The 10426-nt window shown below is 36.6% G+C and overlaps 1 pseudogene; it reads right to left on the minus strand.

Moving 5' to 3' along the window:
* Positions 1 to 225: 225 nt before the first annotated feature.
* LOC113628493 (39S ribosomal protein L11, mitochondrial pseudogene) lies at positions 226 to 814 on the minus strand (annotated as a pseudogene).
* Between the last annotated feature and the right edge of the window lie 9612 nt (positions 815 to 10426).

Genomic DNA, 10426 nt, shown 5'->3' on the forward strand with positions numbered 1-10426 from the left:
TGTTTTATCTAAAATTTTAATGTAGACCAGCCACACCAACCCCCCTCACTGAAAAGTCATTCTTTACCTGAAAAAGCACATCCTACATTATCTGGAAGAGCAGTGGAGAGACTGAAGGTCCTGCCAGGTTATGGGGAAACAGGTGGGCTGAACTCTGCCAGGGAGAGGTCAGGTTGATGTGACCTCCCTTCCTCCCCGCTGGCCCCGCCTTCCCAACTGGCCCCCTTCAAAATCCTGGAGGGTGGGGGACAGGGGTCACTTCTTGGCAGCTTCTGCCTGGGCTGCCAAATCTGCCTCTTTCTGAGCAGCCAGGAACAGGGCTCGCTCCTTCTGGAAAGCTGCCAGCTCTTCAGAACGGAGGTCCTTCACCACACAAATGCCCAGGGAACGGGCAGATCCAATGACGGAGTGCACAACAGAGGATGGGGCGCGTCCTGCAGGGCAAAGACGTTATCCTGAGCTTTGACGCCGGTGATCTCCTACACGTGCTTCAGTGGCACCAGGCCTGCCACTTCTTTCCCTGTGTGTGGGGCCCCCTTCTCAATCCCAGAAGCTGCCTTCAGGAAGTAGGAAACAGTGGGTGGGCCAATTTTGATTTCAAATGCCCTGTCAGGCTTCACAAAAATCTTGGTAGGCAGAGAAACGCCTTCTTTGATGTCCTTGGTCTTCTCGTTGAACTCCTTACAGAACTGGTTGACAGAAATGCCTTGCTGACCCAGGACGGGGCCTGGCGGGGGCCCGGGCCGATGGTCCGGATCATGCCGCTGACCTCGGGCTTCCTGAGGGCCTGAGTGGCCTGGCTTAGCCTTGACATGATGAGGAGTTCCCGGCCTTAGTTAATTTCAGGTCTACAGCAAGGAGATGGGGGGAGGAGGGGGACAGGGACATCTTCTAAAACCTGGCCTGCATCCCAGTGACTACAGCACTTTATCTCTTTCTTGTAACAAGTCATCTGACAATTATAATATGTTCTGCTCATTAATAAATCTGGGGTCTGGCAGTAGCAGGCATCTCTTGATCACGTATGACAGGTGTGGAATTTTTATATAGTTCCTTTTATAATTTTGCTGATCTGGCATATTTAAGATGAATTATGAGAAGGAGGGACCATAACTGATCAGGTAATGCTTGAAAAGTAGTAGTGCACTTAGCCTTATTCCTTTTAATATCTTCTTTAACATTTTGGTGATTTCCCAAAGTCTAGCGGGCCATGCTGTTTTTAAAACAACAGTGGCTACAAAAATGTTTTCTCTGGTATAGGAATGAGGAAAGCCAGAGGAAAGCCATTTCTTTTATTTAAAAAATGTCTTTTAGAAGGTTTGTAGGAGCACATCCTAGGTAATGCTTAGTAAAAATTGATTTAACTATTTATATGCCTAAAGCCTTCTTTTAATGAAATGACATGAATATGATACGCTATCGATTCAATAACTGACACAATGAATAAAAGGGAAAGTTAGATATTTTCAAAACACCCATAGAGATCCAAGAATATCAGGGATATGCAGTGATAGCGAAATATAATGTGTCAATGAATATAATAAATGTCACAAACATACCTATTCATACTTTTATAAGGGAGGGGCAACTTCTTAGATTGAGAAGATGTGGCTGTTTTCAGAGAGGTTGTCTTTGGATTGTGTAGACACCCCAGTGATAGCTAGTTTTAGTTTTAGAACAGAAAAATGAGGCAAACTATTATGTTTAAACTTATTAGAAAACTCAGTTGATAATAGATCATTCAAATAATTTTATTCTTTTATTTAAAAAAATCAAACTTTGGTCTTTAGTCCCAATAATTTCTGGACTACAAATACTATGCTAAATAGTATTTTTTATAACATTTTTTAATATAGTTGGTACATTTTCATGTGTAAAATTGTTCAAGGAATACATAAAATACTTTGACTATTTGCATATCTATGTATACATATTGTTTATTTTATTTGTAGTGACTTTAATGGATGTTGTCTACATGAATGGAGTTTTACCAGAGAAGATAGGTTTTTTGGTTTTTTAATTTAATTTATTTTTTATACAGCAGGTTCTTATTAGTTATCCCTTTTATACGTATTAGTGTATATATGTCTATCCCAACCTCCCAATTCATCACACCACCACCCCTACCCCGCCACTTTCCCCCCTTGGTGTCCGTACATTAGTTCTCTACATCTGTGTCTCTATTTCTGTCCTGCAAAGTGGTTCATCTATACCATTTTTCTAGGTTCCACATAGATGTGTTAATATACGATATTTGTTTTTCCCTTTCTGACTTACTTCACTCTGTATGACAGTCTCTAGATCCATCACATCTCTACAGTGATCCAATTTCGTTCCTTTTTATGGCTGAGTAATATTCCATTGTATATATGTACCACTTCTTTATCCATTCATCTGTTGATGGGCATTTAGGTTGCTTCCATGAACTGGCTATTGTAAACAGTGCTGCAATGAACTTTGGGGTGCATGTGCCTTTATGAATTACGGTTTTCTCTGGGTATATGCCCAGTAGTGCGATTGCTGGGTCATATGGTAATTCTAGTTTTAGTTTTTTAAGGAAACTCCATATTGTTCTGCATAGTGGCTGTATCAGTTTACATTCACACCAACAGTGCAAGGAGGTTCCCTTTTCTCCACACCCTATCCAGCATTTGTTGTTTGTAGATTTTCTGATGATGCCCATTCTAACTGGTGTTAGGTGATACCTCATTGTAGTTTTGATTTGCATTTCTTTAATAATTAATGATGCTGAGCAGCTTTTCATGTGCTTCTTGGCCATCTGTATATCTTCTTTGGAGAAATGTCTATTTAGGTCTTTGGACCATTTTTGGATTGGGTTGTTTGTTTTCTTGATATTGAGCTGCATGAGCTGTTTATGTATTTTGGAGATTAATTCTTTGTCCGCTGATTCGTTTGCAAATATTTTCTCCCATTCTGAGGGTTGTCTTTTCGTCTTGTTTGTAAAAGACGAAAAAAGCTTTGCAAAAGCTCTTAAATTTCATTAGGTCCCATTTGTTTATTTTTGTTTTAATTTCCATCACTCTGGGAGGTGGATCAAAAAACATCTTGCTGTGATTTATGTCAAAGAGTGTTCTTCCTATGTTTTCCTCTAAGAGTTTTATAGTGTGCAGTCTTACATTCAGGTCTCTAACCCATTTTGAGTTTTTTTTTGTGTATGGTGTTAGGGAGTGTTCTAATTTCAATCTTTTTCTTTTTTAACATCTTTATTGGAGTTATACGATATTTGTTTTTCTCTTTCTGACATACTTCACTCTGTATGACAGACTCTAGGTCCATCCACCTCACTACAAATAACTCAGTTTTGTTTCTTTTTATGGCTGAGTAATATTCCATTGTATATATGTGCCACATCTTCTTTATCCATTCATCTGTCGATGGACACTTAGGTGGCTTCCATGTCCTGACTATTGTAAATAGAGCTGCAATAAACATTTTGGTACATGCCTCTTTTTGAATTATAGTTTTCTCAGGGTGTATGCCCAGTAGTGGGATTGCTGGGTCATATGGTAGTTCTATTTTTAGTTTTTTAAGTAACTTCCATACTGTTCTCCATAGTGGCTGTATCAATGTACATTCCTACCAACAGTGCAAGGGGGTTCCCTTTTCTCCACACTCTCTCCAGCATTTATTGTTTGTAGATTTGTTTGTAAATAATGGCCATTCTGACTGGTGTGAGATGATATCTCATTGTAGTTTTGATTTGCATTTCTCTAATGATTAGTGATGTTGAGCATTCTTTCCCTTGGTTGTTGGCAGTCTGTATATCTTCTTTGGAGAAATGTCTATTTAGGTCTTCTGCCCATTTTTGGATTCGGTTGTTTGTTTTTTTGATATTGAGCTGAATGAGCTGCTTGTAAATTTTGGAGATTAATCCTTTGTCAGTTGCTTCATTTGCAAATATTTTCTCACATTCTGAGGGTTGTCTTTTAGTCTTGTTTATGGTTTCCTTTGCTGTGCAAAAGCTTTGAAGTTTCATTAGGTCCCATTTGTTTATTTTTGTTTTATTTCCATTTCTCTAGGAGGTGGGTCAAAAAGGATCTTGCTGTGATTTATGTCATAAAGTGTTCTGCGTATGTTGTCCTCTAAGAGTTTGATAGTTTCTGGCCTTACATTTAGGTCTTTAACTCATTTTGAGTTTATTTTTGTGTATGGTGTTCTAATTTCATTCTTTTACATGTAGCTGTCCAGTTTTCCCAGCACCACTTATTGAATAGAGTGTCTTGTCTCCATTGTATATACTTGCCTCCTTTGTCATAGATTAGTTGACCATAGGTGCATGGGTTTATCTCTGGGCTTTCTATCCTGTTTCATTTATCTATATTTCTCTTTTTGTGCCAGTACCATATTGTCTTGATTACTGTAACTTTATAGTATACTCTGAAGTCGGGGAGTCTGATTCATCCAGCTCTGTTTTTTTCCTCAAAACTGCTTTGGCTATTCAGGGTCTTTTGTGTCTCCATACAAATTTTAAGATTTTTTTGTTCTAGTTCTGTAAAAAATGCCACTGGTAATTTGATAGGGAGTGCATTGAATCTGTAGATTGCTTTGGGTACTATAGTCATTTTCACAATATTGATTCTTCCAGTTGAAGAACATGGTATGTCTCTCCATCTGTTGGTATCATCATTAATTTCTTTCATCAGTGTCTTATAGTTCTCTGCAGACAGGTCTTTTGTCTCCTTAGGAAGATTTATTCCTAGGTATTTTATTATTTTGTTGCAATGGTATATGGGAGCATTTCCTTAATTTCTCTCTCAGATTTTTCATCATTAGTATACAGGAATGCAAGGGATTTCTGTGCATTAATTTTGTATCCTGCAGCTTTACCAAATTCATTTATTAGCTCTAGTAGTTTTCTGGTAGCATCTTTAGGATGCTCTATGTATAGTATCATATCATTTGCAAAGAGTGACAGTTTTACTTCTTCTTTTCCAATTTATATTCCTTTTATTTCTTTTTCTTCTCTGATTGTCATGGCTAGGACTTCCAAAACTATTTTGAACAATAGTGGTGAGAGTGGAAATCCTTGTCTTGTTCCTGATCTTAGAGGAAATGCTTTCAGTTATTCACCATTGAGAATGATGTTTGCTGTGGGTTTGTTGTATATGGCCTTTATTATGTTGAAGAAGGTTCCCTCTATTCCACTTTCTGGAGAGTTTTCATCATAAATTGGTGTTGAATTTTGTCAAAAGCTTTTTCTGCATCTATTAAGATGACCATATGGTTTTTATTCTTTAATTTGTTAATACGGTGTATCACATTGTTTTGCGTATATTGAAGAATCCTTGCATCCCTGGGGTAAATCCCACTTGATCATGGTGTATGATCCTTTTGATGTGTTGTTGGATTCTGCTTGCTAGTCTTTTGTTGAGGAATTTCGCATCTATATTCATCAGTGATATTGGGCTGTAATTTTCTTTTTTTTGTAGTATCTTTGTCTGCTTTTGGTATCAGGGTGATGGTGGCCTCATAGAATGAGTTTGGGAGTTTTCCTTCCCCTGCAACTTTTTGGAAGAGTTTGAGAAGGATGGGTGTTAGCTCTTCTTTAAATGTTTGGTAGAATTCACCTATGAAGCCATCTGGTCCTGGACTTTTGTTTGTTGGAAGATTTTTAATCACAGTTTCAATTTCATTACTTGTGATTGGTCTGTTCATATTTTCTATTTCTTCCTGGTTCAGTCTTGGAAGGTTATACCTTTCTAAGAATTTGTCCATTTCTTCCAGGTTGTCCATTTTATTGGCATAGAGTTGCTTGTAGTAGTCTCTTAGGATGCTTTGTATTTCTGTGCTGTCTGATTTAACTTCTCCTTTTTCATTTCTAATTTTATTGATTTGAGTCCTCTCCCTCTTTTTCTTGATGAGTCTGGCTAATGGTTTATCAATTTTTTTTATCTTCTCAAAGAACCAGCTTTTAGTTTTATTGATCTGTGCTATTGTTTTCTTTGTTTCTATTTCCTTTATTTCTGGTCTGATCTTTATGATTTCTTTCCTTCTGCTAACTTTGGGTTTTGTTTGTTCTTCTTTCTCTAGTTCCTTTAGGTGTAAGTTTAGGTTGTTTATTTGAGATTTTTCTTGTTTCTTGAGGTAGACTTGTATAGCTATAAACTTCCTTCTTAGAACTGCTTTTGCTGCATCCCATAGGTTTTGGATCATCGTGTTTTCATTGTCATTTGTCTCTAGGTATTCTTTGGTTTCCTCTTTGATTTCTTCAGTGTTCTCTTGGTTATTTCATAACGTATTGTTTAGCCTCCATGTGTTTGTGTTTTTATGTTTTTTTTCCTGTAATTGATTTTTAATCTCATTGAGTTGTGATCAGAAAAGATGCTTGATATGATTTCAATTTTCTTAAATTCACTGAGGCTTGATTTGTGTCCCACGATGTGATCTATCCTGGAGAATGTTCCGTGCGCACTTGAGAAGAAAGTGTAATCTGCTGTTTTTGGATGGAATGTCCTATAAATATCAATTAAATCTATCTGGTCTGTTGTGTCATTTAAAGCTTGTGTTTCCTTAGTAATTTTCTGTTTGGGTGATCTGTCCATTGGTGTAAGTGAGGTGTTAAATTCCCCCACTATTAGTGTGTTACTGTCGATTTCCACTTTTATAGCTGTTAGCAGTTGCCTTATGTATTGATGTGCTCCTATGTTGGGTGCATATATATTTATAATTGTTATATCTTCTTCTTGAATTGATTCATTTTCATTATGTAGTGTCCTTCCTTGTCTCTTGTAACATTCTTTATTTTAAAGTCTATTTTATCTGATATGAGTATTGCTACTCCAGCTTTCTTTTGATTTCCATTTGCATGGAATATCTTTTTCCATCCCTTCACTTTCAGTCTGTATGTGTCCCTAGGTATGAAGTGGGTCTCTTGTAGACAGCATATAGATGGGTCTTGTTTTTGTATCCATTCAGCAAGCCTGTGTCTTTTGGTTGGAGCATTTAATCCATTCATGTTTAAGGTAATTATTGATACGTATGTTCCTATTACCATTTTCTTAATTGTTTTGGGTTTGTTTTTGTAGGTCCTTTTCTTCTCTTGTGTTTCCCACTTAGAGAAGTCCCTTTAGCGTTTGTTGTAGAGTGGTTTGGTGGTGCTGAATTCTCTTAGCTTTTGCTTGTCTGTAGAGCGTTTGGTTTCTCCGTCAAATCTGAATGAGACCCTTGCTGGGTAGAGTAATATTGGTTGTAGGTTTTTCCCTTTCATCACTTTAAATATATCATGCCACTCCCTTCTGGCTTTAGAGTTTCTGCTGAGAAATCAGCTGTTAACCTTATGGGAGTTCCCTTTTATATTATTTGTTGTTTTTTCCTTGTTGCTTTCAATAAGTTTTCTTTGTCCTTATTTTTTGTCAATTTGATTACTATGTGTTTTGGCGTGTTTCTCCTTGGGTTTATCCTGCCTGGGACTCTGCACTTCCTGGACTTGGGTGGCTATTTCCCTTCCCATGTTAGGGAAGTTTTCGACTATTATCTCTTCAAATATTTTCTTGGTTCCTTTCTCCCTCTTTTCTCCTTCTGTGACCCCTATAATGCAAATGTTGTTGCATTTAATGTTTTCCCAGAGGTCTCTTAGGCTGTCTTCTTTTCTTTTCATTCTTTTTTCTTTATTCTGTTCCGCAGCAGTGAATTCCACCATTCTGTCTTCCACATCACTTATCCGTTCTTCTGCCTCAGTTATTCTGCTATTGATTCCTTCTAGTGTATTTTTCATTTCAGATATTGTATTGTTCATCTCTGTTTTTGTATTGTTCATCTCTGTTTGTTCTTTAATTCTTCTAGGTCTTTATTAAACATTTCTTTCATCTTTTCGATCTTTGCCTCCATTCTTTTTCTGAGGTCCTGGATCATCTTCACTCTCATTATTCTGCATTCCTTTTCTTGAAGGTTGCCTATCTCCACTTCATTTAGTTTTTTTTTCTGGGGTTTTATCTTGTTCCTTCATGTGGTACATAGCCCCTGCCTTTTCATCTTGTCTGTCTTTCTGTGAATGTGGTTTTTGTTCCACAGGCTGCAGGATTGTAGTTCTTCTTACTTCTGCTGTCTGTCCTCTCAAAGATACAGTTTTGTCAACTGCTATTTTCACTTAACATATTGTTAAGTAGATCTAATTAAATCTGTTAAGTGAAGTGTATCTTTAAGTAGATTCCTGAAATGAGATTATTTATGATTGTGTAATATTCCATGATATGAGTGATCATATTTATCTAATTCATATTGTTATTAGGCTGTAGGTTGCTTTCATGCTATTTCACATTCTTGTCTCTAAATATTTGTAAGCATTTCTAAGGCCTTGCTGATGATTTTCCTAAAATAAATTCCTAAATGTGGTATTACCATGTCAATTTTAAAGCTTTTAACGTGTATTTCCATACTGTACTCTAGAAATATGTTTCAGTTTCTAGATACAGTAATTATTAATTGGTGCCCATAACTATGCAGATTTTAGATCATTGTAAAAAAGAAGTTTATAACATGGTTGCCTAGGGAGTGCTATATTAGTCTTTTCTACATTCCTTGGGTATCATCCTTGTCTCATCATATATATTTACTTTCCTTGTGTATTTTCCTTATATCATTATACATGCATATCATTGGCAAAACAAAAGCAAAGAAGAAAAAGCAAGGAAATTGACACGTCAGTGCATGTTTTAGCAATAACAATAAAAGCTACTGCTTTTATGAAATTTCAAAATGCTTACAATAAGATAATGCTTTTGCTTGCTAGTAAAATCTCTATTTTGCTCTGTGCTGGTAGCAACAAAAAGAAAGGGAAAAGATGAACCAATCACACATAGACCTTGACTGCTAGGAAAAGCTAATGATGTAAATGAATAATAGTCAGGTTTTTATTATTTCAAGTAAATCATCACATTTATGGCATACTACTCCCAAGACAATAGGGCAGCAGCTTTTTGTTTTAAATGTTTTATTTTTTTTTCCTGTTTTTTGTTTTCCTGCATTTTTCATCCCCATTCAAATACTATTTAATTCACATTCACATTGAACTATAAAAGCTGAGATATTCAAAAGCCAATCACTCTTGGGAATTCCCTGGCGGTCCAGTGGTTAGGACTCCATGCTTCCACTGCCAGTGGCCCTGGTTCAATCCCTGGTTGGGGATCTAAGGTCCCGCATGCCTCGTGGCATGGCCAAGAAAAGAACAAAAAAGCCACTCAGTCTTGAAATAGTACTTAGTAACTGTGTGGTCTTGGGCAATTATTTAATCTCTGTAGTATTAGAGTCCTCAACTATAAAATGAGGGTAGTAATCTTACTGCCTTTGGGAGTGAGATAAAGTAGCTTTGAAAAAAGTTGAATCTTGATAGTGAAAGTTTATTGCTGTTTTTTGTTTCCTAGGTTTTGAGTCTATTTTAACAAAATATGGTGATTGTGCTTTGGAGAGTCAAGCTCCAAGGTGAGGAATTCTTTCTTTCATTAGTCACAGACGACGAGACTTTTGTTCTTCCATGAGCACTTATTAAATACTGCAGTTAAGAGATCAAGGGAAGGACCTGTGAAAACTATATAGTTTGTTATGGTGAGATATAGTGGAAGAAATTGTAAACTGTACTACTTACTGGTTAAAAATTTTTTTTTCTCAATTTTTATTTTAGTAGCTGTCTTGACTATTTTCCTCTGGCTGTATATTTCTCTCCACTTGTCTTCCTAGAAACTTAAGCAGAATTCCATTATAGAATCTTGAAGCCAAGTAATTTCACCCTAAGTCCCAAGGTTCCTATTCTAGCAAAGCCTATCAATTTACTATTAACAAAAAATTCAGTTAGGGAAAAAAGGCAGGATTTTCCTTTTGACAACAGTATTTCTAGTCACGGCAATGTTTGGTGATATCCTTTCCTGGGAATATGTTCATTCATCTGTATTCTCTTTGTCTTATCCCCACACTCTGCTGATTTAACTGTGCAGACACTGTCCTCTCTGCTAACCCTACTTTCTTTGGAATCTTCTGGAATTCCTGCACCATCATAAATACATTTTCTTACACACTCAATACTTTTCAAAGAGAGTCCACTGCATCTGCTTATTTTATTTTATTTTTTAAAATTTTTATTGGAGTGCAGTTGATTTACAACGTTTTGTTAGTTTCCCATGTACAGCAAAGTGAATCAGCTATACGTATGCATATATCCACTCTTTTTTACATTTCCCAAATAGGCCATTACAGAGTATTGAGAAGAGTTCCCTGTGCTATACAGCAGCTTCTTATTAGTTATCCATTTTATATATAGTAGTGTGTATATGTCAATCCCAGTCTCCCAGTTTATCCCTCCCCCCCTCTTATCCCCTGGTAACCATAAGTTTGTTTTCTACATCCGTGACTCTACTTCTGTTTTGTAGGTAATTCATTTGTACCCTTTTTTTTAGATTCTACATATAATCGATAT

Source organism: Aethalodelphis obliquidens, unplaced genomic scaffold (assembly GCF_003676395.1).
Source record: "Aethalodelphis obliquidens isolate GAN/ISIS:26980383/991018 unplaced genomic scaffold, ASM367639v1 scaffold24, whole genome shotgun sequence".
Classification (NCBI taxonomy): Eukaryota; Metazoa; Chordata; class Mammalia; order Artiodactyla; family Delphinidae; genus Aethalodelphis; species Aethalodelphis obliquidens.